The sequence below is a fragment of the Podarcis bocagei genome (assembly GCF_964188305.1).
Source record: "Podarcis bocagei genome assembly, chromosome: 9".
Lineage (NCBI taxonomy): Eukaryota > Metazoa > Chordata > Lepidosauria > Squamata > Lacertidae > Podarcis > Podarcis bocagei.
The window spans coordinates 27,818,652-27,840,101 of record NC_138134.1 but is presented as its reverse complement, the minus strand read 5'-3'; the positions used below and the strand labels follow the sequence as shown (position 1 = coordinate 27,840,101).

The 21,450-nt window shown below is 42.9% G+C and overlaps 1 protein-coding gene and 1 long non-coding RNA gene across 41 annotated transcripts in view; one reads left to right on the top strand and one right to left on the bottom strand.

The window, feature by feature from the left end:
- Positions 1-3,976, bottom strand: part of SORBS2 (sorbin and SH3 domain containing 2) — a gene marked incomplete at its 3' end in the record, with an annotated part of 184,846 nt that extends 180,870 nt beyond the window's left edge. For 38 of the 39 annotated variants that reach the window (XR_014011708.1, XR_014011709.1, XR_014011710.1 and 35 more), the window contains exon 1: positions 3,202-3,305. Of the gene's footprint in view, positions 1-3,201; positions 3,306-3,747 lie in introns of those variants that run through there. The other variant, XM_081208605.1, reaches the window with a different exon arrangement.
- A 3,988-nt stretch (positions 3,977-7,964) lies between these two features.
- LOC308595202 overlaps positions 7,965-21,450 on the top strand; it is a 48,665-nt gene continuing 35,179 nt past the window's right edge. For both annotated transcript variants that reach the window (XR_014011908.1, XR_014011909.1), the window contains exons 1-2: positions 7,965-8,039; positions 14,977-15,045. This is a non-coding gene — a long non-coding RNA (uncharacterized lncRNA). The remainder of the gene's footprint in view (positions 8,040-14,976; positions 15,046-21,450) is intronic.

The window sequence follows — 21,450 nt, the reverse complement described above, 5'->3', positions numbered from 1 at the left end:
CCTTCCATACTGCCTTGAGCTGCTTTGAGGAAAGACAAAACATAAAAGTAACAATAAGGTGTACTGGCCATCATTTTTTGTCATCTCTAGAATAAGTCTTGATCAGCTTGCCAACATCTGGCCTCCCAAAAACAAATCTGCCTTTCAATCCAACTGCCAAGAAAAGAACTAGAGATGATGAGGCAGTTACATATATTTATTTAAAGGTTGATGCACTGGCATAGAAAAACAGGTAGCACCATCTGTTTTTCTACATGAAACAGAGCAAACAAGGGAATGGAATGAAATCTCTGCCTCCCTGCTCTGCCTTGTTACGCTTGTGCCCCATAAGCCTGGGGCAGTTTTATTCCAGTCCAGCTTGAATACTACAGCTGAGCTAGACTAGGGACCTAACTGCATTGCTTTTGATCACCTGTGCCACTGCCCCAAGTTATTTGAGGAACAGAGGCTAGAGCTCTATTTTGGGCAGCTAGAGCCCTATTTGGGTGTTCCCGCCACAAGATTAACAATTGTGTGAAGGGATGAGTGGGGCTCTGCCTGCCTGCCGCACCCAGCAGCCCTTGAAATCCATGAGTTCGGCAAAAGAAATGTTTGTACAAGGTAAGTCACCTGTTTGTGCCTAGGCTCCACTCCACAACACAACACAGAACCCTAATTCCACACTATGAGCAGGGGAAGCCTAGGTACATATAGCAAGCTACCTTCTGCAGACATCTCCCTTTCCAATTCATAAGATGAAGCAACACAGACAGAGTGGGTGCAGCTTCTGGGCACAGTTCTGCTCTCCCCACTATGCAATTAACTACTTGGTTCCTTTTGTGCCATGCTTTTGAAGGCACTCAAAAAAAAAAAAAAAATGAGCAAGAAGGATATTCTCCATTACTTCCAAGTGTCTGCAAATCCAGTGCGAAGTAAAGAAATAACATTACTCTTCTTGAAGCCCTCTGTACATGTTTGAGAATTTAGCAGAGGGGAGTCTCTCCCTCATCTCTCCTGGCATATCTTTCCCTCATTAAACCACATTTGTCTCTGGAGTTGTTAGGGTCCTCCAGGATTATGTGACTAGATTTTTCTGAATGTGCAGACAGCTCTTAAGGCTCCAGTGTATTACTTATGACCGAGGTCAACGTGCTATTAAAAGCAGAAGAAATCCATGTTTAAATTGAAGGTATGTTTCAATGAGCACAGCTCCATTCAAATACCATTTCTGGAATCCTGTGGGAAAACTCTTTAACACAAGGTAATCCATACATTATGAAGTTGCAAGGAAAAGGGAATTTTGTGACAAAAGTAAATGTCAACACATCCCAGCATGTGTACACTGTGTATACATAGAGAGCAACTTGTGTGTACAAACTTCATTCATTATGATCTGCACACAATACTTACATTAGTCCCTGTTAAAAATGCCATCCTTTTAAAAAAAGCATTGTGTGAAGCAGCACTCAGTGTTTAACAGTGGACTTGACACAGAGCAGAATCAATAAATACCTGTTAAATTGAATCTGTGTGATACTATGAATGAATGACATAGCGAAAGGGATGGGGGGGACAGTCAGGTCCTATATCCGAAAGATCTTGAAGTGTAACAGAAGACAAGAAATATAAAATAGGCCAGTTCAAGTAACTTAAGCGCTTGGGGATGAAACTAAAAAACAACTCAAAACATAGAAGATGCTTTGCAAAGGACTTGGCAGACAAGCGACTCTAAATGTGAATGTGCAATTCTGTGCACACCTGAGTACACCATTTCCCAATCGCCTTTAATAAATGCTCATATATATATGTATATATATATATATATATATATATACGGAAAAGACATCTGAAAATGTATTGGACTTTGGCACCTTTATTGCTTCACCAGCACATAATACTACCTTTGTTACTAATTTACCTACTGACTTCGGCGCAGCCGTCTGCAATGTTTAATCTAGCAGCGATTCTATTATGTTAAGTATATTCTAAAGATTAGCCAGTAGTGCTTTGAGAAAGCATGGAATTTTATAAAAACATGAAAGGCACTCCAGGTTTTCAACAACGTTCTAAGCAGCCAAAAATGATGGCATTCTGGCAAAACAACAGCCACCTATTACTAGTAACCTGGAGTGAGTACAATTCTCTCCTTTACCATAATTTAAACATTATCTGCCTTACGCTATGTCAACAGATTGCGGTTTTATTGATCAGTTTTACGAGTTATTTCAAGAAACCAAAAGCCTATACGTTTAGCACCTAGACATATGCCAGAACCACTCTGCTTCAGTAAGGTCTATAGACATTCCATGTGTGTATCTTTCATTTCCTTTGTCCCCGATATTGCTCTTAACATGCAGCTTGCCACCAAGGTTGTGTTTCAAAGGAGTTTCGCTCTCCACCCCAGTCTAGCTGCATTTGTGGTCCATGTGGAGAACTGGCTTCCTTTATATCAATCCAGCCCCCGACTCAGGCGCACAATGGGTGTGTTGTGCTCCGTGTGTGCCTGAGTGTGGGTCTGTGGGAGCTCTTTGAAAAGGAGGTGTGAACTGTTTCTCTCCTACCTTACTCGCCTCTTAACAGCACAGCCATCAGAAACTAATCAAACACAGCAACGGGGCGTGCAGCCCACAAGACGAGTGCAAACGCCTCTTTTCCCTTATGACCTACATACTACAACAATGCAATGTAATGCAATGCAAGAGCCGTGGTGGAGAGGGCAAGGGGTGGCCGGTGCTCTTCCAATCTAGTTATATAGCAACATTCACGCCGGGCAGAATGTCAACACCGCAATATGGAGGGGTTTCAAGGGCTTCAGATGGTTATACTTTTAAAAACTCTACCCAAGTCCTGGGGCATACTGATGATTTCCTAGAGTTGGGACAGTGGTGGTACAAAAGGAGACACCCCCCCCAATGCACATCATTATCTCTGAATGTGGAAACGAAGTGAGAGGGGGGAGTTAACACAGATCCCAACAGCAACTGCTCGCTTGCAGTAGTAGCCCAAGCCTGACAGTTCGATTATCTGTGTCTTGAAAGAAAGGCTCTCTCCACTATACACATCAAAATAAATAATAGCCCGGGCAATTGAATGTAAAGTCAACATGGACGGCTTTTATCTCTTTTTTAAAACAACTTAATGCAAGCGAAATATATACATACAGACATTATACCACCAGGGTCTTCAGGGCTACGAACTGGAAGCAGGCGAACAAAAGCTTACCTTTCTCGCCGAGCAGCTCAGGCGCGCGCGAGCAGCAGCAGCAACAGCAACAGCAACCTCGTTCACCGACTAAATCCACAGCCAGATGCTCCCAAGACAGCAATCTGTTAATAGGAAGTGCATACAAACCTGAGAGGGCTTTTTTTTTTTTACACTTACACTTACACTTACACTTACACTTACACTTACACTTACACACACACACACACACACACACACACACACACACACACCCCACAAGACAGAGCTCGTCTTGAGCTGCACACCTGCTTGCTTGCTCTCAGCTAGGGGTGTGTTTTGCATGAAGCGACGGCAGCAGCAGCAGGCGGGCAGGCAGCGTGCAGGATCAATGTTGTGAGGAGAGGGCAACACCCTTCTTTTGGGTCACCAGCTCGCGCTCTGAGAGCCCAGCCGGCGAGCTGTGGAGATAACTGCAGAGGAGCCTCGCTTCCCACCCAGCCCCCACCCCAACAAGACGCGCACACGCGCGCGCACGCACACACACAAAAAGCAGCCCCTGCCCGCGCGCGAGACTGAGATATGTACCCTTTATCACGCTGCATTCCACCTTTTCTCAGCTGGGGGTGGTGGTGGTGGGGGAGGAGAGCAGAGGCGATAGGCAGCTTGTCAAAATGGCAGCTGGGAGGCATTCCCGGCTCTATTAATTAGACCCATAATGGGCTCGTTTCTTCAGTTTCCTCGCAATAAATTACGCGCCCCCCCCCCGCTTTGTGTACTCCACGCTAAAGCCCAGCATAATATGCTAACACTCTATTTACTCCCCTCCCTCCCCCCCCCGCCCGCAAAATGGCTGGTCCTTTCAGCACTGCTGCAGACAGCTCATTGGGTTCCACTAGCTTTCTGTAGCCATGGCAACAACCAACAGACTTATCCACCAAGCATGGTTGATCATGTGCGGATTTCACCCCCCCCCCCAAACACAGGAGGTTAATTGCTGTTTGTCTTATAAGTACCAGGAAAGGGGGTGGGTGTTCACGCAGATATTGCCAATCTCCCATTAATTAGACGCGACGGAGATTTTGGGTCGTTTGCTCCAAACCTAGGTGGAGTTGGGAATGTTAGAGCCCTATCCTATGGGCAGCATTAAATAATAAATGCCAGTGTTAACAAACTGTCTGAAACTAGCTTTCTTTCTTTCTTTCTCTTTTTGTCTTCTTCCTCATCCCTTTCTCTTTCTCTTCTTCCTCCCTCCTCTCTTCCCTCTTTCTCTTTCATTATTGTATGAAGTGGCAAGTGTAGAAAATTGGTCAGAGGCTTGTAAAATGTTTATAAGACGATCGTCTGCTTATTCTGAAGCTCCCTCTTTATGTCTGTTGGAATCCCCTTGTTTATTGAAATGCCTATCTAACTATTATCAACAATAATACTTTTTCCAGAGCAACTTCGCTGTGACCACTCTTTGAATGGTCTTCCATAAATGTGGGATGGTGGGGCAAGGGGGAGTATCCAGTATTCATCAATAGTATCCAGTATTCATCCTAAAAGTGTAAATCAAGAGATCTTAACATTTGTTGCCTTCAATGTGGAATGTAGACAGAATGTTACAAGCACTGTTATTTCGGAGTTCCACCATTGTTTTTCCAGCAAGGCCTTTAATGGCTGGTCTCCAATGCATTCAACAAAGAAGCTTTTTATCTTGGGACAGAGATGCAGAGATGGAAATGGCTCCACCTTTAGAATTTCTGCGTTATCTCACATAAGTATTTATCACATATTTGGTGAGTTCTGCACAGCTGAGAGATCTGTGGGGATACTGAAGGATACTATGTGAGTTTGCATAAAACTTATTGACATGCTTAGTGACTATTGTACATCTCTTCTCAGAGCTTACATCCTGCCATATAGTGCCTTATTCTGCAGTTGTACATACTTTATATCCCAATTAGATGTTCCTGCTTACTCGTAGCAGTCTGAAGAACTGTGGACACTTTCGCTTTGTATGGTTGCACCAATGCTACATTAGGACACCACAACATTTTTGTTTTAAAAATGTGCTTTCCTTCTCTTTTTTTGTTTTAGTAAAACGGGGGTGTCAGTGCTCATATATTGATAAAAATGCATTTTTATCAAGAAGTGGCTGCCATAGGCAGCAAAGAAAGAGGTGCTGAGTAGACATATTTTTATAGCTATGTCAAGAATTTGTAGATTTTGCTCAATACAAGCAGTCCAGACCAATGCATGGTTACTTGGAAGTTCCACTGGGATGCATTCTCAAATAAGCATGCACAGGACTGCAACCAAAGTAGCCCAAATGACAAGGGTTCCAAGAGGTGGCTTCCCATACTCCTGTGCTAAGGTAAGGGTTGTCAACTTGAATAAAATATTAGGGGACCAGGAAAGCCCCACCCTGCATAATGGATCACATGGGGCAGCACACACACAGCATGTGAATGGTAATACCCATCAACCTGGGGGGCGCCCCCTCACATATTTTATGGGGGGGTGTTTGAAGGGACATCAGCCCCTAGGAGTTGGCTCCTATGACTAAGGCTGTGTACACACAATACCTATAAAGCACATTCTTTGCCTCAAATAATTGTGGGTGCTGCAGTTTACCCCCTGCAGAATTACAATAACCAGCCAACAAGCCAGGGCCAGCCCAACACATTTTGGCACCTGAGGCGGACCACAAAATGCCACACACCTCCCTTTCAGGGAAGAAGAGATGTGGGAAGATCTTTATCAGGAACAAGGTGTGGCGGGGGGAGATCAACATTGGGATGCGTTGCCACCGTGGATCCCGTCACCTGAGGCCGTTGCCCCATCTGGCCTCATAGGTGGACTGGCCTCTCCTATATTCCTGTGCTTCTCTGAAAAGCCCCTCTGGAGGGTCAAGGGCCTTCCTGAACAATGAGGAGCTAGGCTTAGGAACTGCTGAGGGAACCCCCAAATCAGGCTTGAAGGAGTGAAGAAGTTCATGGAAGTTAATATGCGGCACCCCACATTGTCCAGGAGGTCTCCCAACCCTCCAGAAAGATTTTCACAGAGTCTCTGTTGGGGAAGGGACCCTTTCCATCCATGAACTTCCTTAAGGTCAATGATATATGTACAGTTACTTGGGAGCAAGTCTCACTGAACACAATAGGGCTTACTTCTGAGTAAACATGCATCGGATTCCTATGCATGTTGTTCTTATGAGCTTGTCCTTTCTGTTCGGGACTTGGGGCTCAGCTGGAACCTAATAGGGAAGCAAGATCTGTTGGGGTGTGAGCTTCCTCACCCTGTGCTCAGCTTGTATATGTGTAGTTAAAACCATATATCCTAAGAACACCATGGTCTCCATTGACCCTCATTCCTAGGAAACTGAACCCTGGGAAAGTGCAGGAACCTCCTGAGTCTCTTGCTGCTCAGAGACTGGGGTTGCATGTAGCAATATCTTAGGATGAAGTCTTGGTGTTTTGCTTTTCTTGGGCCTTATTCCAATTGCTTGATTTTCTAATGTGGGATAATTATTATTAGCAGCAAATAATCAAGTATTTTGGGAGGGGAGGGGCTAGCTGATTTTAAGAGCCTCAGGAGCTCCAGACAGAGAACACTGCCAGCTACTATGACTCAAATTCTCTTTCCTGAACCATGGCCCATGGGCACTGACCAGTATGGTCTCTTTTTTAGTACCAATTTGCTGATTTTGCTGCTGACTCAAAAGCTGTTGGCAGATGCGCACATAGCAATTTCTACAATTTATTACTGACATGTAATTACTTTGCATCACTTACAAATACCACTTCACTGCAATTAGTTTAGGAACTCCTCGACTGTAAAGTGTACAGCAAATAGAGAGATGGTACTGCAAATCCCTATTCGCCTCTCAGTGGTTTGTACTAACCTTAAACAGAATTGTACAAAGTTATGGAGCCACCATACACTCAATATCTTGTAGTTAGGCTATCGTTGTCCAGAAAGGAACACAGTTGGGCCACTAGCTGAAGCTGATAGAAGGCACTCCATGCCACCGAGGCCACCTGAGCCTCAGTGAATAGCAATGGATCCAGAAGCTGTGTGTACACCCCTTCAGTGGGAGTGTAACTCCATCAAGAGCAGGCGACCTCCCATCCATCCAGTCTAGGGAACCACACACTAACTTCAGTTTATTGGCTCCCATCCAGTCCCATTAGTGAGGCAAGACAAGGCATTATCATCTTCTGCACCTGCTGAAGTTTCTGAACCATCTTCAGAGGCAGCCCCACATAAAACACATTGCAACAATATAGATGCCTTCCTATTTAGGGAGGCTGCGATTCTGCATCATTGGAGGTACTTGTTAGCCATTATTCTATCAAAATTCTGAGTAGTTTGTAAAATATGCAGGGCAGGGCATTACTCTAACTTCTGCTTTATTTCCTCCACCATTTTTTTGGAATCACCTCTACATTTACCATGCACAGTAACTATAATTTTTCACACTTTGCCAATCTTATCAATTTGGGTTGTGAGCTACAGTACACAGAACTGTAGGTTCTGCTCATGATGGCCTATTCAGAAATCCACAGTGTCATAAAAAGCAGACCATGCTGCAGAGAGACAGGGAAAGCAAACCACACACAAAAAGGCTGCCTAGTAAACCTCATGCCTGAATATTTTCTGGGCCTGATTTGGTACACAGCATTTCACACATGTACACATACAAACCCCTTCTCAAAGTTAGCCAGGGCTAAGCAAGACAAAATAATTTCATTACCTTCTATTTGCACTATTTCCACTCTGTGGAAGCTAAGACCCATAATGGACATGTATTTTCTTGCAGGAGTGAATGTATTAAATGAAGTAAAGAGGATGGCAACTACCATAGACTTCTGTTTCTGCATAACTAAAAAATGGTAGATAAGAAAGCTTGAGGAAATTTCTAAGGAACCACGTGATTTCTTCGACCTCTCTTCTTCTCCATATTAGCCCTGAATAGCCACAGGAATTGGCAGTGACATTCCCACCCGGAGACCATATTATATTGGTTTGGCCTGGGTAACCCAAACATTATTGCTGCATGTTCACCCCACAAGTTGCAGAGTCTCAAGATCTGGCATGTGTTCACAAGCCAGGCTTCAGTTATAGTCAGCTATGTTTAAAATCACCATTTGCTATAGTTGCTAGTCTACATTTAAACAGAGAGGCATGGATGTTAGCTTGTTCCATGAACTAATGCTGTCGGTCTCTCTGCTTGGAGCTTTACTCATAATGACAATCATGTCTATCACTCCTCACTTTGAGGACAAGAGTGGCAGACATTCCACACAGCTTGTCTCCAGTCCAGACAGATGCTTTTATCCTCACATCGTGCATGATTGCATGTTATTGCTTCCAGTTGCTATTTGCCCCATGCAAGAAGAGTCCAAATTCCACTTCAGTAAAATTGGCAGTACCTTTCAATACCCACAGAAGGGTTACAGGCGGGTGCACTTTTCAAAACACATTCTTGTGCTATTATACTCCTACCCTGGGGAAATGGGGACATGTGAAATTAATAGAAAAATTAGAACAGCTTCTATGAATATATATATATATATATATATATATATATATATATATATATATATATATATGTAGGTTTTGGTGTCTTCGGGTGTCTTCCCGTGTAAGAGTTGGGGTGTCTAGGCGACGTTTCGACGAGGTCTCACTCGTCATCTTCAGGCTGGTGCTTTCGGCTTCTTGTTACTAGAACAGAGCAGGATCTCAGTGTTTGAGTTCCTATAAATACTGTTGAGGGGGTGTGGTGTATAGCCTCCAACGTTCTGGGCAGAGAGGAAGTTCCTAGGTTAATGTGCCTTTTCTTCTTTTGTTCATTAATTACTTGAGGGATATCTTGAGTGATTACTTGAGTGATATTCTGAGTACCACTTAGGAGGGTCATTAGGTGTGGATTAGTTGCTAAAGCTTTCGTGTCTTGACCTCTTGACCTTGTAAAGAGTTTTTCTGAGAATATGGCTGTACTGCACTTAGTTGTGCTCTGGCTTGGCTTCGTGTATAGGGGCGAGCTGTGGTTTTGTGCCCTGTGCCAGCCAGATCTGTGTAGGGATTGCAGGGGGGTGCAGCATCCGGAGGTGCCACTATGGTTTGGCTACTGGATGGTGTCTGTAATTTATCTGTGGAGAGGGTCTGGGTTTGGGTCTGGTGTGGTTGATTGGAGATGGCGTTCTGTGTGCCTCTGGTTCTGGTGTCGGTTTTTGTGGGGAGGGCTAATTTCCAGATGTCTGGCAGGCGGGACGTGTCGTCACGCTTGTTCATGTTGTGAGGGTGTTTCTCTATCTCGATGGCTTCCATGATTATTCTCTTGTGGTGATGTTCCATGTTAAAGAGCAATTTGGAATCTGCAAAATTAATTTCGTGTCCTGTTTCTTTCATGTGTTGGTAAAGAGAGGAAGTTTTTTCTTCTTTTTTGACGGCATTCTTGTGTTCTGCGATACGTGCATTTATTCGTCTGTTTGTTTGTCCAATGTACGTGGCTGGGCAGACTTTGCAGGGTATTTCATAGACCCCTTGGTTTTCTAACTGGATTTTATCTTTTGGGTTTCTGAGGATATTGGCTATTTTTTGGTTGGTGCAAAAGGCTGTTTTGATATTGTGTTTATGGAGGATTTTGCTAATTTTATCTGTAGTGCCCTTGATATAAGGAAGGAGGGCCATGCCATTGTTTTCTTCTGTGTCTTGGTTTTTGGGGGGTGTTTCTTTTTGGATTAGCTTCGTAACCCTGTTTTGCTGGTATCCGTTGGCGATTAACACATTTGAGAGATTCTGTAACTCAGTTGTCAAGTGGTCTTTGTCAGCCAGGCGTTTGGTTCTGGAGATGAGAGTCTTGGCTACGGAGTTTATTTGTGCAGGGTGGTGGTGTGATTGTGCATGTAAGTAGCGGTTGGTGTGTGTTTTTTTCCGGTAGATAGTGTGTCCTAGGGAGCCATCAGGTTTTTTGTAGATTAGGACGTCAAGGAAGGGAAGTTGGTTGTTGGCTTCTATTTCCATAGTGAATTGTATTTTGGGGTGTAGGCTGTTGAGATGTGTGAGGAAGCTATCTAGTTTTTCCTTCCCGTGTGGCCAAATTACAAAGGTGTCGTCAACATATCTGAGCCAAAGTTTGGGTTTGTGTTCTGACTTGTCTAAAGCATTGGTTTCAAAGTGTTCCATGTACAGATTTGCGATGACCGGTGAGAGGGGTGATCCCATAGGTGCTCCTTCTATCTGTTTGTATCTTTGTCCATTGTGGATGAAGTACGTGTTGGTTAGGCAGTGGTTGGTCAGGTCCAGGATGTATTCGGGGGGATTGTATTTGTTTTGAATGGCTGTCAAGGCTTCATTAATGGGCACTTGTGTGAAGAGATCACCCCTCTCACCGGTCATCGCAAATCTGTACATGGAACACTTTGAAACCAATGCTTTAGACAAGTCAGAACACAAACCCAAACTTTGGCTCAGATATGTTGACGACACCTTTGTAATTTGGCCACACGGGAAGGAAAAACTAGATAGCTTCCTCACACATCTCAACAGCCTACACCCCAAAATACAATTCACTATGGAAATAGAAGCCAACAACCAACTTCCCTTCCTTGACGTCCTAATCTACAAAAAACCTGATGGCTCCCTAGGACACACTATCTACCGGAAAAAAACACACACCAACCGCTACTTACATGCACAATCACACCACCACCCTGCACAAATAAACTCCGTAGCCAAGACTCTCATCTCCAGAACCAAACGCCTGGCTGACAAAGACCACTTGACAACTGAGTTACAGAATCTCTCAAATGTGTTAATCGCCAACGGATACCAGCAAAACAGGGTTACGAAGCTAATCCAAAAAGAAACACCCCCCAAAAACCAAGACACAGAAGAAAACAATGGCATGGCCCTCCTTCCTTATATCAAGGGCACTACAGATAAAATTAGCAAAATCCTCCATAAACACAATATCAAAACAGCCTTTTGCACCAACCAAAAAATAGCCAATATCCTCAGAAACCCAAAAGATAAAATCCAGTTAGAAAACCAAGGGGTCTATGAAATACCCTGCAAAGTCTGCCCAGCCACGTACATTGGACAAACAAACAGACGAATAAATGCACGTATCGCAGAACACAAGAATGCCGTCAAAAAAGAAGAAAAAACTTCCTCTCTTTACCAACACATGAAAGAAACAGGACACGAAATTAATTTTGCAGATTCCAAATTGCTCTTTAACATGGAACATCACCACAAGAGAATAATCATGGAAGCCATCGAGATAGAGAAACACCCTCACAACATGAACAAGCGTGACGACACGTCCCGCCTGCCAGACATCTGGAAATTAGCCCTCCCCACAAAAACCGACACCAGAACCAGAGGCACACAGAACGCCATCTCCAATCAACCACACCAGACCCAAACCCAGACCCTCTCCACAGATAAATTACAGACACCATCCAGTAGCCAAACCATAGTGGCACCTCCGGATGCTGCACCCCCCTGCAATCCCTACACAGATCTGGCTGGCACAGGGCACAAAACCACAGCTCGCCCCTATACACGAAGCCAAGCCAGAGCACAACTAAGTGCAGTACAGCCATATTCTCAGAAAAACTCTTTACAAGGTCAAGAGGTCAAGACACGAAAGCTTTAGCAACTAATCCACACCTAATGACCCTCCTAAGTGGTACTCAGAATATCACTCAAGTAATCACTCAAGATATCCCTCAAGTAATTAATGAACAAAAGAAGAAAAGGCACATTAACCTAGGAACTTCCTCTCTGCCCAGAACGTTGGAGGCTATACACCACACCCCCTCAACAGTATTTATAGGAACTCAAACACTGAGATCCTGCTCTGTTCTAGTAACAAGAAGCCGAAAGCACCAGCCTGAAGATGACGAGTGAGACCTCGTCGAAACGTCGCCTAGACACCCCAACTCTTACACGGGAAGACACCCGAAGACACCAAAACCTACATTCCTGTACCCGTGAAAATCTACGAAAGCAAATATATATATATATATATATATATATATATATATATATGGAAGCCCTGCAAATCACATTGCTTTTTGATATAATTATCTGCCCTTGCATGCAACTGGCATCGCTACACAACAAATGCCAGAAGAGCAAATCCTAGTGAAGCAGCAATTACAGGAAATAAAATTACCCTTCTAGATATAGGATTGCTATAATTATTCTTGAGGGTAATTGAATATCCAAACTGGGAAGAAAGTTAAAGGCCGATCCAGTTGGTTCCTGGTGTGTGCTATGTGGCAAGCACAGCTAATCTGTTCATGGGAGAGCTGCCAAAGGGGAGGGGGACCTCCCACTGGCAGAAAAGGGTGGGGAGGATGCAGCAGGCAACTGGCTCAGCCCCTTAAGTGTTTGACCATGCCTGAACAACATTCACTGAGTTGCAGAATTTTTGCCCTCCTAATCCAAACTAAAAACTAGGTCCATGCAAAAAAAGGTGGTTCAGATAATGCAGTCTGAGCTTAGTTTATGGTGGTTCCCCATACTGTACTTTCATTTATTTATCTGAATTCCAAATGGGCAGTTCATGAATGCATATTTGTATTCTAGATTTTTGTAGCAATTTCAAAGAGATTGTGTTTTCAACGTCTTTGTAACAGTGGTTTATGGTTGTCAAGCAAGTATCAATCAATGGCTTTAAAAATTAAGTTCCTCTCATGTTTCCATGCCATTTCCCTGATAAAAGGCTCTGCTGCTTAACCTGAAACTAGAGAAAGATGTATGTGGTAATGTGCAAACAGCCACAAACAACTTGAGATGGCATGTCTCAGTCTTGTGTGTCTGTTTACCTGCTGCAAAGACCAGACTGAATCTTCACAAATATTTTAAGAATGCAAGTAGGGGGAAGTACTGTAAGAGGAGGTCTTGAAGATAAGCAGAGCCAAGAATAATGTACTGTGGATGACTTCTCACTCATGCATCCATGAGGATGTTGACAATTGGGAGGACAGCCCTGATATCAATTAAATTCTAAGGGTTGTGGTCCTTAACCTCACTCACACAAAAGCAGAGGCTAAAGCTGAGCCTGAATTACAGTGGTACCTCGGGTTACATACGCTTCAGGTTACATACGCTTCAGGTTACAGACTCCGCTAACCCAGAAATAGTGCTTCAGGTTAAGAACTTTGCTTCAGGATGAGAACAGAAATTGTGCTCTGGTGGTGCGGCAGCAGCAGGAGGCCCCATTAGCTAAAGTGGTCTTCAGGTTAAGAATAGTTTCAGGATAAGTACGGACCTCCGGAACGAATTAAGTACTTAACTCAAGGCATAAGTCAGGCTTCCTCAGACTCGGCCCTCCAGATGTTTTTGGCCTACAACTCCCTAGCTAGCAGGACCAGTGGGCAGGGATGATGGGAACTGTAGTCTCAAAACATCTGGAGGGCCAAGTTTGAGGAAGCCTGGCATAAGACTTTCCTCTGCTATATTAAGGTCCTGCCTGATTCTAAAAGAATAAATCGTAGTCATTTAAGACAACTTAATGATGCTTTGCCTGACACATACAAAATGGCTGCCGTTTCGGAGAACTGTACTGAAAAGGCAAGTACACAGCAGCCTCACTGCTAGCCTGGGTGGCAGGAAGTGCTGTTCAGGACAGACAGTAGTTTTATAGAGCCTGGTGAAACTATACTGGCTCTTAGTATCACATGACCATTGTTGAACTATTCTCTGCAATTCTATTTCCTGGCCATTCTTTCTAATGCAATTTTACAAAAATTCCAGGAAATGTATTGTTAATGGAACTTCTAGATTTTGAATTTGAATCTTGGATTTGTGCTGTTATTCTCAATTTAAGAGGGCTAATGGCTGATCAATATTTAGCTTTGAACACGTAATCACATACACAACACAGAGTTGCAATTAGTAAAATACAAGGTGTAAAATGATGGCTATAGATTGGCACTGTGGAAAATTAGTCTCTTTTTATAATGCTCATCATGCATAATACCTCAAACTACTTAAGATAAACCCACATTTTAATTTTTTAGATTGCAAAAGCTAACATGTCAAAATGATTTTAGAGGAAAGGGATCCTTCACTGGTTGTGAATCTTGTTTACAAACTAGGGATTTACTAGGGGAGCTGATCTGTCTTGTCATCGCTGCAGTGAAGTCAATAATCCTAACCAAGTGTCTCATGTTTTATTATATTCCATGCATACCTCGCCAATGAGAGTTGAGTACTAGGTTAGTGTTCCATTTTAAGATTTCTAGGATAGCTTTTCAAAGAGACCCATGAACAAATACGAAGGGATAGACTTGTTATCATGGCAAGTGAACTCACCTTGGGCATTTTTAAATTTTTTAATCTGTGGATTTATATGCATGAATGGTTGGGACAAATTCAGTTGGGCTAGGGAAAAGCATTCAACATAAAACAGAATGTTCAGAGAGGAGCTGGGAAAGAGCTGTTGGTTAGTCCTGATTCCCCACTGAAGGAAAATCTTGTTTACACATAGTGTCAGGAACCTTGTTCCTCCTTGGAACATCAGGGTATGAGGCTAGGACCTAATCTAGTAGATACTCTGTACTGTGTCTGTTCTGACCTGCAAAGGCAAAAAGAGCCTAGAGATCAGCCACTTTCAAATCAGGGCCCTTGGCTCACAAACAACCAACTCCAAATAAGAGAAATTGCGGGAATAGACATAAATCCTGATGTGTATGCCAGCTACCTGCCTTCTGTGGCTACTGCAGCTAGGGCTGGGTAAAAGATGATGAAAGAGACAAGGGAAATTCTGATTGTTTGCTAAACATGACTGAAACAATATATTGCTTAAAGCCCAGGCTTAGGTCATTGGCTACCAGCATGAAGCTCATGGACCACAGTTGGGAACCTCTGTTCTAGAAGGTATTTTAATGAGCTTTTTTCCTGACGCTTTGATCAAGTTCTTATGTAATTTGATAGCAAAAGGTGAAAATTGTGAATTAAGAATTTGGTGTTAATTGTGCATGTACTGGTAGGATAAACTATGGTTACTAACTGGATAAGAATCTCTGCCCCCTCCACATTTTACTAGAATTTTGAGTGTGACAGAAATGACAAGTCATTAGCTACATACAAGTCAGAGAAAGGAATCAAATGTCAGAAAGTCACAGTGAACTACACATCCTTATAGCTTGTTTCTCCTATTCTAAATATGGCTCGTGGTTTTGTTTACATATTGAAGCCCCTTGAGGTGATGTGTAATTTCAAAGGAAACTAGCCATCTCTCTGAGGTGGTAAGTTTTGATGCGAACCACTGCTTTGATATGGGAGTACCTAAAATAAACACATCTCTATGTGAAAACTATGGTAATATGCACGAGAGGGAAATTTACTCCCCTTCATATAATGGCACCTTTCTCCAGTATGCCTCCTTTGCATGTGTGCGGTTTTACAGAGGAAGCCCTGTTCTCTGTGTGTCAACTGGTAATAGAGTTCCTGGTGCATTTAGTTATCTGAGGAGAAATAGTTTGGCCATATAAGGTGATTGTATTGCCAGCCTAACCAGTGGGTCATGAGCCTCTGTATAATATAACCATAAGCCATTGGTTTTCAGTGGGTGAGTCTAAAGCGGTCTGAATTAGGGCTCAGCCAGACTTCCTTTTGTGCTGTGTTTCTAAGCACAGGTCTGCAGTTTAAAGCTCTATGCAGGTTTTTTTCCCCTTTTCCCCAGCACTTTCCCCATGAAATCCCACTATTTACTGCTGAATTGGAGCTAACAGCAATTTGCAGAAACCCCAAATTGCCATTTGTTCCAATTCAGTGTTAAAGAGCAAGCTTTTATGGGAAAAGTGCTGGGGTGGGGAGCATGTATATAGCTTTAAAATACAGACCTGTGCCTAGAAAGCTTGGGGCAAAAAGGTAAGTTTGGATGAGCCCTTAAACTGGATTGCAACAATGGCACTACAACATTTCCCTTAAAAAATGAAAAAGGGGGAAGGCATTGAAGGGGAGAAGGAAGAAGAGGGGCAAAGTACATCTATGCTACAAACAGGGGTGGGCAAATCTGTAATTTTTTGTTTCTCTCAGTTTTTCATATTTCACAGAGATCAGTTTTCCACACTTTTCCATTGGTCTGATTTTTTTTAATTAAAAAAGCCCTCATGAAAATTCACGTGCGTTTTAAGTTAACGTATTTCTGTATGCAATTTTGCCTAATATACACAACTTTGCAAATGTATTTCCCCTCAATATAATGCGTTTTAATGTTATTTTCACCAACACAAGCATTTTTTAAGCATATGTTCCCCTACTGTACACGGTTGTTTTAGTACACATTACTTGGGCGGCGGGGTGGGGGTAGGGAGAACTGTATTTCAAAATTTGGAGAAGTGCAAATTTGGCATGTTTTGGAAAGGTAGTTCGCATTAAAATCCAGTGCCTTACTATATGTGCCAGTTCTATCTATGCTAATTAAACTATCATTGTTTCCCCACAAAGATAATAGTTTAGTACAAATGCTAATAAAGCTGTAAGAGATCTCTTAATCTGCTCCATACAAGTGTATTAGTATGTACGGTGCACAAATCCCAAGGTTCCTTTGGCATAAGGAAAGTCTGTCAAGCCAGTATGTCACTGATTTAATGATTTGTGCGCGGTAGAGAGATTTTAAAAAGGGGAAAGAGAGGCATAAACATTTTTTTTCTTAAAACACACACACACACACACACACACAACCACACACACACAAAAACTGGGTCCCATTGTCCAGATTAGGGCTAAAGCAGGTAGATGAGGTGTCTTCACCTATTTAAGATTCTGTCCGTGTTTGCATTTCAAATACAGTGGTACCTCAGTTTACGAACTTAATTCATTCCAGAAGTCCATTCTTAAACCAAAGTGTTCTTAAACCGAGGTGCGCTTTCCCTACTGAGGCCTCCTGCCGCCAGAGCCCTTCTACCGTTCGGCTTCTGGGGCAAAGTTCGCTAACCGGAACACCTACTTCCGGTTTTGTGGAGTTTGTTCACCGAATAGTTTGTTAACAGGACTGTTTGTAGACTGAGATACCACTGTATAGCATATTCAGTTCATTTGCTGCAGTGCCACAGCTGTGCATTGCTACAGAATTTCATAAGTTGTTTCAGCAATGAAAGTCAGTGCCAGGCATAGAAATATCTGATAGCTTTAATTCCTAGAGTCCTGCATATATAATATGCCCAAGAAGATGTGGGCCACTCAAGAAAGCTGACCCACTCTTAAGTTTCCCCAACGCCCACTGTGAAAGTGAGAACTATTGTATGTAATACGTCATTTCTAGCTCACAGACATTATACTTTTTAAAAGTCCTGTGAAGAAGCATCATGGGTAAAGCTCTCCGGGAAGCTTTGCTGTGTAAGTTCCAGTTAAATGAATGGTAAGAGCTTATTATTTAAGAGGTACCCTGCATTTCCCTCCAGTGATTTCACAGTGGCTTAAATATGGCCTCCAAGGGGACCTTCATTCAAGCTGACAGGGTTAGGCCTGCATAGCTTGCTTCAGTAATAGACAGTCCTCTTGAGTGGTTCCTAAGCATTTCAGTGCCAGGGCTTTCACAACATAGCTTCCCAGAGGATTGTGCCCATGTGTCAACTGAAGTCTGTGCAACAATTTATTAAGCATGCTATTCTTTCTCAAATATTTATATACCAGTTTGGTTGTGGTGTTTTGCTCAATAATGCCTTCACAGCTAAGAGCAATTTAATCAATACAATCATGCGTAAAATAATTTAAGCAATTAAATACCGCAAAGGAGAAAGCCCAGCAGCTTAGCAAATCCATCCAAGTTTCCTAAAGGCCTGGGTAGGATGGATATTGGCAAGCTTTTGTTGCAACGGAAAGGTTGTAACCTTGGGACCATGATGTAAAAAGACTGTTCCACAAAGAATAAGGAGAGTGTTCTTCACTTCTGAAGACACACACATACCTTTATATGTTTTATTCACCACCAGATTTCTTTAATGCCACACTGTTCAGCATTCAGGATAAATACTGGATGCCCAGAGGTAAACCCCACTGAAAACAAATTGCATGTTCAAGCCTGCTCACAGACATGCTCACAGTATGTAGGCTCCATACAGGGGTGCCATCTCTGTGGGGCTGTGGAGGTTGGACCCCCCCCTTTGACATTTTCAGTGAAGGAGCTGGGCCCCCTATGAGCCACAATCCGATGAGTGTATCCATGGCTGTTGTTAGCATATGTCCCACACCCCTTGCACCCCTGGGTAAAGACGGCCCTGAGTGTGTCCCTCCTATGAGTCACACCCAGCTAGTTATGCCAGGCTGGGCTGGCTTGTTTGGTACTTTGATTCAGTCTGATGTTTTACTAAATAAAGGAATTCTGGAGAGGATCTAGCACTCAGGAGTTTAGTGGATTATTTCCTCCTGGCAAAAAACCCCTGTAACACTATGTTCATAGTTGTATTCTTGCCCGTCTTCCTATTTCACTCATGTAAATTCAGAGGGAGATGTGGAGAATCAACAGAGAGCAAAGCTGAAGGAGTGTCTCCACCCCCATTGTTCAGCCCGGACACAGAGGTCCAGCTCCGAGGCCCTTCTGGTGGTTCCCTCACTGTGAGAAGTGAGGTTGTAGGGAACCAGGCAGAGGGCCTTCTTGGTAGTGGTGCCCGCCCTGTGGAACGCCCTCCCACCAGATATCAAGCATATAAACAGCTATCTGACTTTTAGAAGACATCTGAAGGCAGCCCTGTTTATGGAAGCTTTTAATGTTTGATGTTTTATTCTGTTTTTAGTGTTCTTTTGGGAATCGCCCATACTGCCTGGGGAAACCCAGCCAGATGGGTGGGCTACAAATAATAAATTTGTTTGTTTGTTGTTAAACATCATGCTTCCTTTTTTCTATTTTCTTTGAACTCATGAGCCAGGAGAACCAGAGAAAATAGTGCATTAACACATTATGGAGTGTATTTCACTGTCTCCACACTTTCATTGGCTTGTGAACCTGGATTTCCTAATGAAATAGCAGGTGTCTTTCTGAGTTACTTCTACCACCCTCTTTCAGCCATTTGTGAGTGAATTTGAGGGCACTTTAATTATTTACAACTTAAAAGATTGGCCCACCACAGTTTTCCCTAGCAGTGAGAACAAGTTTTATTCAGACTTCCAAGGTAGCATTTTTGGAAAATATTAACCAACGCTTCATACCAAAGTTCAAAAGCACTGTGAAAATAGTATCAACTTGGATGGATCTCACTATTAATCATTAGCTTGCCCAAAATGAAAGAAAGCGGAGGAGGAGGAATGGAGAGAGAAATATTTAAAAGGTATATAAAACATATTCATTACGTATCTTTCTCTTAAAGTAGAAAAGTAACATGATTATGAGAGCTTTCAAGTCTAACTCAGACATCAAACCTTATTTCATGGTTCCGACATTTTAAAACATGGAAACTTTGTTTGTGGGCATTAGAACATAATGGTCAGTTTTGAGAAGTGGCAGTGTTTAACTTCAGTCGTTCTTGGTAAGGTATAAATACTATTGGACATCATGCTTGAGTAATGTTAAAATGTCTGGTTGACAACACGGCTCTAGCAGCCAACTTGATAAGGAGCAGATCAGCTTATCGGTAACATTCTTTTCACAAAGAGGTCGGTGTTCTTTTAGGTCCCTGAAGTGCAACAATTCACAATCATTCCAAAAATGTCTTAATCAAAATATTTATAGACCCACTGACCTTGCTCTTTTTTCTTTTTTGGTACCTTGTGCTTTTGTGGCACTTTGTGATTTTTGAAGCAGCACTGCAAAGCACACAGGTGTAAGGTCCATCTGACCACAGCTACAGAATGGATGGAGTAGCATTGCTAGAGAGGCTCTTTATATGCCTGTCTGTCTGTTTCCCTGTCCCACAGTTCAATGATGGCATTTTGAAGACACCAGAGTTTGAGAAACAGAGACAAAGCTAACTTTAGAGAAACACCTGGACCTATTGCAAATTAAAGCCAGACAATTCTGGCTTTAATTAATACAAACTGAAATTAACAGCATGGGTTCTGTTCTGTTCTGCTATATAGAGTACAAACCAATGAGAACCTAATTTCAAATATACAGAAGAGAAAATCAGCCACCCTATTGCTTTATGATCTTTCTTGGCTCTTCAGCGGCTAAATCTGCCCCATCTCTACGAACACTAGCTGTTTGGGGGATGGAGGGGGTATTATGAAGAAGTGTTTTGTAATAAGTTATGTTCTTGTTCTGCTGTGGCCTCTTGGAGATTTTTGCCTGCCCTTAAACAAATCTGCAAAACCTTAACTACAGAACATGAGACATTGTATCTCCTAAACCATTCAACAAGATTACTTGAAAATTGTGCTTTGCCTTATAAGATGAGAAGTGCAATTGTCATCGTCATATATGAGTCTGGTTAAAATGAGAGACAGAGGCCTGAATTCACCAGTGACAGCTGAAAACTGGTGCATGTTGGACTCTTCCCACCCCATCTATTTCCAGACAATGCTTAATTGACAACTCACATGGCTCAACCTGGGAGGAATTGAGGGCTCCCAACCCAGATGTTATCAAGTGAGTGGTTAAGTGTTGCAGTTAGGGCTTAATGAAATATGAGGAGGAGGCCAGGTTCTCTACACAGAGGCACATATCGAAAACAACCTGACTATGCACACAAAGCTTAAAGTAAGTCCCATTGGTCTAAATGGGGCATATGTATGAGTGGACAAGCATAGAATACCACCCTCAGTGACACAGGGGGCCACGGTTCCTCTTCTATCATATAGTTCCACATACAAAGCAGACATTTGTGGATCCTCTCTGGAAGGATGCGTAAATCTGGAGTGCAAGTTGGGTTTTTTATTGTTGTTAGCCGCCCTGAGCCCGGCTTCGGCTGGGGAGGGCGGTATATAAATAAAAAATTATTATTTATTATTTATTATCATTCTTTTTCACATTACAAGAAGCAATAGAGGGCAGAAGTGTCTTTTTGGTGTAATAAGCATTCTACCAAGCCTGGTCAGATGTGGTATCACATTATATGGAAACAACATCTACTCTACAGGAGGCATGCTCCCCTAGGATTTAACTAAATAGCAAGGCTGGTTACTGAGAGTGCTCACTGGTGTTGTTTAAGGGAATTCCTTCCTTCCCTCCCCCCCTGTCAGGGAACTGCCATCAGAGCATCAGGTGGTGGAGGGACTCAGGCAGGATGAAAGAGACTCAACTGCTGAAGCAGGGACCAGCAGGGGGAGGAGTGATTCTCTGAGGGAATGTGAGCAGGAGGGAGGGCTCAGGGACGCTTCCAGCGAAAATAGTGGGGAGGTATC